Below are 7374 nucleotides of genomic sequence, written 5' to 3'. Positions count from 1 at the left end.
CGAGTAAGAGATTGCTACGGCTGAGGTCAGAGAGGTCTTTTCCTGCTTTCTCCTCTAAGGTTTTGATGGTTTCCTGTCTCACATTCAGGTCCTTTATCCATTTTGAGTTTATTTTTGTGAATGGTGTGAGAAAGTGGTCTAGTTTCAACCTTCTGCATGTTGCTGTCCAGTTCTCCCAGCACCATTTGTTAAAGAGACTGTCTTTTTTCCATTGGATGTTCTTTCCTGCTTTGTCAAAGATGAGTTGGCCATACGTTTGTGGGTCTAGTTCTGGGGTAGAACCCCAGTCTTGACACACAGTTGAGAACCTTAACACAAAAGGAATCAGGTCCCCGAAGCACTGTGTAAAAAAGAACTCCTAGTGGATCTGTAACATCCACACTGGACTGTTATTAGAGTTAGAAATAAACTTTTGTTGTGTTTGAGCTATTACATTTTGAGGCATATTTGTTACTATAGTTTAACCCACCTCCATGTAATACACCCCAATATAAATAAAAAATATAATATATATTTATTATAAATTATATTATAAATATAATTCCATCCCTAATTGTGTGTACAACTTTATCTTTTATACCGATTTCCAACTTCTCATATGTACCCTAAGTTTTACCTATACCAAATTACTTAAAATTCCATAGATAAGTCATACTCACTCTTGCTTTTATACCTTTGCTCCCGCAGGGTTATACCTTTCCTGCCTTATCCTTTAAGACTGAAGCAGACAATGCTCCTCTGCAGAGAAAGAGAAAGAAAGTTTTTCTTTCTCTCTGTTGTGGACTGAACTGTATTTGCCCTCCCCTAAATTCAAAAGTTGCAGCCCTAACCCCCAATACCTCAGAATGTGACTGTATTTGGAGACAGGAACTTTACAGAAGTCATTAAGGTTAAATGAGGTCTTTAGGGTGAGCCCAATCTGACTGGTGTACTTAAGAGGAGATTTGGACACACAGAGAGACATTCATACTGAGAAAAGACCATGTGAGGACACAACAAGAAGGTAGCTGTCTGCAAGCCAAGGAGAGAGGACACAGGAAAAAGCAAAGTTGCCAACACCTTGATCCTGGAAGTCTGGCTTCCAGAACCGTGAAAAACTAAATTTCTGTTGTTTAAACCATCCATTCTGTGGTATCTTGTTAGGGCGGGCCCTAATAAACTAGTATACACTCCTTGTAGCAGGATGTTTGTCCCTCTGAAATTCAGGAGCATTCTGAGAAGCCCACCCTTTTAGCACTTATCGTAGCTTTTTAAAAAAAAATTTTTTTTAATGTTTATTTATTTTTGAGAGAGAGAGAGAGAGAGACAAAGCATGAGTGGGGGAGGAGCAGAGAGAGAGAGGGAGACACAGAATCTGAAACAGGCTCCAGGCTCATAGCTGTCAGGACAGAGCCCAATGCAGGGCTCGAACTCACAAACCGTGAGACCATAACCTGAGCTGAAGCTGGACGCTCAACCGACTGAGCCACCCAGGCACCCCAATTATCGTAGCTATTTTTAAATCATTGGTGTACTTGTCTGTCTCCCTAAGTCTCTGTGAATCTTTGAAGGAAGGAACTCTGCCTTATTTATCTGCTTCATTGCCCCCTGATGATATGTTGGAAAACTACTGTGGGAAGTGGATAATCATTCTTTAGAATGGATTACTTTTTTTCTCCACAACTTGCAGCTTACCAGTAAGTAAGTAAAATAAGTAGTCGTTGGGGTTTTCGCTTGCTGTGTATCCTCCTGACATACCTGGCCAGGCTGCCAAACATGGAGGCATTGATTTTGATACAGGATTTCATTATTGAAGACTCTGCCTTGCCATTTTTTAATATTGTTAGGTTGGTATCATTTTGCATATTTACTAAGGTCCGGAAGATGAAGATGGGTTTTAGAACAAGAACAAGATCTTTCAGGAAAGTTGGTGGAGTTGCTGTAGTGAACTGCTTTTAGTATTTTATCCACATTACAATAGCCTCTTTTTTCCAAGAACTACCCCTTTATGCAGAGGTGGGCTTAATCCAGGCTGTGTGCTTCACTTGGTTGGACCAGAGTGGTCACCAGTTCCAAGTCTGAGTAATACAGTTTGATTCGTACATGTTGAATTGAGAATGAGAGAAGGTAATCTTGGTCTCTTTTGAGTGGTTGAAACCAAAGAGATGTAAAACTCCAGAACTGTGAGATAGTCGTGTGCATTGAGAAACAGACATTTGACTGAAGAATGAGATATATCCCAAATACAGAAGTTGTGTAGAAAAAAAAAAAAAAGACTAACACATGGCCACAAAGAGAGAATGACAGAAAGACAGAGAGAAGGAGAGAGAGAAGGGTTGAGAGACAGAGAAATGGGAGAAGCAGCTGTAATGCCAATTAATTTTATTTCTTCATTTCAGTTCCTTGGGAAGTCCTATTACACTCTTTGCTCTTGGATTCCATGAGATTTTAAAACAAATTCCATTTTGATTTAAGCCACCTTGAGATTGACTTCTGTTATTTGCAACAAAAGGGTCTCTTGCTTCAATCAACTAGATAGCATAGTTAACATTTGTAATTTTTGATCACCCAATTCATTCTTCCTGGATTTGGGTAGTAACACTTAAACCATCCTATTTAGAGTGACTTCCCTTTATTCTAGCACATAAGGTTCATTAGGGCCAACCCCAGGCCATAATAATTAGTTCAAGAAGGGAAACACGATCCAAACTGGGCTAATATCTCCATTTGCTAGAACTAAGAAGTTGTGAGGAGCTGAAGAATTTTTTTCTACTAAGGTTGCCTAACTAGTAAGGATGATAGCCTGTAGCTTTTCCTGTTCATCTTGCCTGCATGAAAAGAGAACATTCCTGAGAATAAAACCAGTGCAGGAGAAGGCAAAGAACAAAACCAGAAAAACCCAGATTCTCCAAATGTCATCTAGGCATCAAGATCCTAGACTCTTAAGTTGTTTCACCAATAAATTGTTCTTTTTTAAAGTCAGTTTGAGGGTTTTTTTGTTGTTGTTATTTACAACCAAAGCATCCAGTATGAATATAACTTCCTTGCACTTCTTTGAGTTGGTGAAGTTTTATTATGTAGCACCAAATGCCTAGCTCTGTATTTGAAATATAGTAGATGCTAGAAAAAATAACCGCTGGTACTGAATTATGAAGACAAATGGTACCTAGCATGTCATTTTGGGGGTGTCTTTTTACAGTCTTACCTCTTCATTTGAATATTCTGCCAAATCAGTGCTCTATCATCAGTGGATTTTAGTTAGATTAATTAAGAAGGGTTACTATTTAAGTCCTTGTTATTCCTTGCCATCACAACAAACGATTTGTGTTTGTTCTCCAAATGCTGAATCCTAAGTAGTTACCCCTTTCCATCTCACTACCACCAGCTTTGTGAGAACTCCTGATCTGAACCAGTCTAATAGCCTCGTGATGCATCTCCAAATCTCTACACTCTTCTCTCTCAAATCCACTTAACAGAGTGTAATGAGAAACATCTATCTAGTCACGGTTTGGGGCCATGGCTGTTATACAAATTACAGATAATGTATATAAGGGAACTAACACTGTGCATGGCATATCGATTAATATTAAAATGTTTACAACTATAAAGATAACCCTGGAATATTAACAGGTAATTATTTTTTAGTATTAACTGTCTACCTGGTGCTTTATCTCATTTATCCTTTTTTTTTTAATATCAAATTTATTGTCAAATTGGTTTCCATACAACACCCAGTTCCTCAATACCCATCACCACCCTCCGCTCCCTCCCGCCCCCATCTACCCTTAGTTTGTTCTCAGTTTTTAAGAGTCTCTTATGCTTTGGCTCTCTCCCTCTCTAACCTCTTTTTTTTTTTTTTTTTCATTTATCCTTTACATTAACTCTTTGAGGTACTTTTGCAGGTGAAAACCCCAAAACTCAGAGAGCTTAAAAAACACAAATTTAGAGAGTGGTTGAGATTATATTCAAACCAGGGGTGACTGACTTCAAAGTCTTTGCTTAATTTCCCTACTATCTATTACATCTCTCTACTATATAATTTTTATATTTTCTAAGCAGAAAAACAAATCAAACGTGGCCCCTTCTAACTTGGAGAAGCTGATAACAATGAGACACAAAAGCTGATCTTAGAAAATGCACCCTCGGGAGCCTGGGTGGCTCAGTCGTTTAAGTGGTTAAGTGTGGGACTTCAGCTCAGATCATGATCTCATGTTTTGTGAGTTCGAGCCATTCTTCTGACTGTGTTGACAGCCGGAGCCTGGAGCCTGCTTCAAGTTCTGTGTCTCCCTCTTTCTCTGCCCTTCCCCTGCTTACGCTCTGTTTCTCTCTCTCTATCAAAAATAAATATTAAAAAAAGAAAATACACCCTAATGCCCTGCTGCAGATCCTTCACTTCATGTTTTCCTTACAGCTTTGCAGTTTTGTGAAAAGCAACACATGAGAGGTTTTGCTCCTAGCGTGGGATGTGGCCTTTAGGACAGAACACCTGCTCTCAAATTCAGACTGCGTCCCTACCCACCAGTGTGTGTCTGTGCATATGAAAACCAGAGAGAGTGACTCTAATAGACTAAAATGGGATGCTTTCCAAGGACTTGGAGTCATGGGACAACAGATCTTATACAATCTAATCTGACTTGTTTTGGCATAAAAATGTTGTTTTTTACAAAGAGTTTACACTCCCATATACTGAACAGATCCAGCTAAGTATTGCTGTTATTTTTTTCATGTTAAATTAAAAAGAAACAAATCACAAAGCAGGAATTCCTTCTTCAAAGAAAAACTGTCTTTATCTTTTAAAGTCCTTGACTTATTGGGGTGCCTGGGTGGCTCAGTTGGTTGAGCGTCTGACTTTGGGTCACGATCTTGCATTTGGTGAGTTCAAGGCCACATAGGGTTTGCTGCTCTCAGTGCATAGCCTGCTTCAGATCTTCTGTTCACCCTTCTGTCTGTCCCTCCCCCACTTGCACTCTCTCTCTCAAAAATAAATAAAACATTAAATAAATAAATAAATAAATAAATAAATAAAGTCCTCGACTTATGGAAGTGCATGAAGAAAACGTATCAGTGGCCCTTTGAAAGTCACATTTCCTGTTGTATGGGGTTGGGGTGCTCACAGAGACTTAGCCGGCAGTCCACCCTACTGACGTAGTTCACACACTTAGACTTCTAGTTTAGTTTTCCCTTTTGACATTCCTACTCCAATAGGACTGAGGCCCAGACCTGAGTCCCAGCGCACTTGGCTAGGGTCCTGACTATTTTTGCTTCAGGAATCAGGTATGAGTGGTCACAGGTCTTAGGTTTCAGCCCCTCCTACATTTTACTTTAATTCATTGATTTGCCCCTGTGTGTCCTTGAGAGGTTTATATCATTGCAAATATAACTACCTAAGAAGGATTTCAGTGACCAGAAGTAGCAAGATAAATTAGAAAAAGAATAAATTCCAGGGCCTCAGACCTGGGTTTGCTTCATTGCCTCGGTAGTATGTTCTTGGCAAAGTCAATTATCTGCTGTATGACTTAGTTTCCTCATTGGTGAAAATGGGGATAGCCATTTTTATTCTCAGGGCTTTTGTTAGAATTAACCATGATATCATATGTAGATATATCTAACACTGTGTTTAAGCTAAAGTAGATGCTCAAGAAATCTATTTTTTCTCACCTTCTGAAAGTAAAAAAGAGATTCATATGTTTAGAAAAAGAACTCAAGTTAACTTCTGCATTAGGCAATACCCAAACTCAGTGTCTCACACTGCTGTAGACTGGGATTGTTGAACTTCAGGTTGCATTGCTGGGACTCATGACAGCTGATGTGTCATGCATTGCTTACATCATTGTTGAGAATTTGCAACCAAAATAAGCAGCATGATATCATTTAGAAGCAGTTACACTCCATACACTCTTGTTTATTTATCTGTGTATACATGTTCTAAAAATTTATATTTACACATGCTATGGCTTGTTTTGTTTTGATAGGATGGGTGATTGTTTGTGCTTAGAAATCCTAAGAAACAAAATATTTTTATAAAATGTTCATAGTAATCAAAACATAAGTTAAGTGCCAGAGAACACAATCATGGATTTCATCGGGGCTATAGACATAGTGAGTGTAATGGAATAGTAGGGTTTTCCTGTAATGCCTGAGACAGACTCTGGACCACGCTTCACTGCCTGGGGGATCCAGTAATGGCTGTTATACAAAATCAGCACTCCCTGCATAATTGAACATGAATCTTTGAGCTTTACATGTTGCCATTAATTTGAAAATAGCTGCACACTAATTTACATTCATTTTCTGATATTCAAAGAAAATGGAGAGAGATAATCTAATCACTGAGACTGGGAACTTGTATAATTCCATATACAAGTAGTTTAGCAAGTATGTCTGATATTTTTTTATGTACTTCATTCCTGTACAGGATTTTTTTAATTATACAGAAACAGATGGAGCAGACCTTGCAAGAACTGAGAAAGAAAAAATGATCAGTGACATTTCATCTGAATTGGGAATAATTTCTCAAGTCCGTCTACATTCCTGGCTTAATTAAGATTATGAGTTCATGGTTCATGTGTCTGAAAATTAAGATGAATATTCTGATCATGGTCAAACTGGGATCTATTGAATGGGATTTGTGAAATCTTTGTTATAGTTTCTGCATTTTCAGGATGATATTGCAACTATAGGTATATAATAAAATCTAAATTTTGTTTCCATTTTCTTATCATTCTGAGGGATGTGCATCAGAGCAAATTCTCCAGTCTTGGGTAAAAATGTCAGAAAAAGACCCTTGTATTTACTGTTACAAAGTGAAGATATTTCCTGTAGAGACCTTTGTCCTCAATTTCAGCACCCTAAACATGGAGACAGGGAGACTGAGGAAAGACAATGAAAAGACAGTGTAGGTGCGGTGCAAGCTCACTTTTGATATCCATTCAAATGTTAGTAATAATGTATTTTAGTACTAGAGGGTATCTTCAGTGGGAGTACTCCAACTCTCTGGCATTCTTTGCTATAATTTGACCTCATCGTTAAATGCTCCTAACCAGGTAGGGGTCTGATGTGTTGCTCCTGACAAGTCTACTCTTGCTGTGGATGGTTCTCCTTCCCAAATGTTTCCTGTAGATAGAGATCACAAACGATAAGCAAGGATGTTTAGAGAATGTTTCTCAAAGGCTCTGCTAGCATTAAAATATTTTCTTAGAGTTAACTATTGGAATAGATTCAAATATAGTTTGCACCTTATCCACAGAGCTCCTCTGTTGTCTCTTCATGTGTGGGGTAAAGAGGTCAAGAGAAAAGTTTTTAGCGATGGGGAGTGAATTACACATACACACACACACACACACACACACGCCTACAAATAGAGATACAAAAGGTTTGTTTCTTACAAAACACTTG

The 7374-nt window shown here is 38.5% G+C and overlaps 1 protein-coding gene and 1 pseudogene across 3 annotated transcripts in view; both read right to left on the bottom strand.

Moving 5' to 3' along the window:
- Positions 1 to 1735, bottom strand: part of LOC125913318 (glyceraldehyde-3-phosphate dehydrogenase-like) — a 4200-nt pseudogene extending 2465 nt beyond the window's left edge.
- Positions 1 to 7374, bottom strand: part of PTGER3 (prostaglandin E receptor 3) — a 184164-nt gene that overhangs the window by 80937 nt on the left and 95853 nt on the right. The window lies entirely within an intron of this gene.

This window comes from Panthera uncia, assembly GCF_023721935.1.
Source record: "Panthera uncia isolate 11264 chromosome C1 unlocalized genomic scaffold, Puncia_PCG_1.0 HiC_scaffold_4, whole genome shotgun sequence".
Lineage (NCBI taxonomy): Eukaryota > Metazoa > Chordata > Mammalia > Carnivora > Felidae > Panthera > Panthera uncia.
Note: the sequence above shows the minus strand (reverse complement) of the source record. Positions and strands in the feature narration are given on the sequence as shown.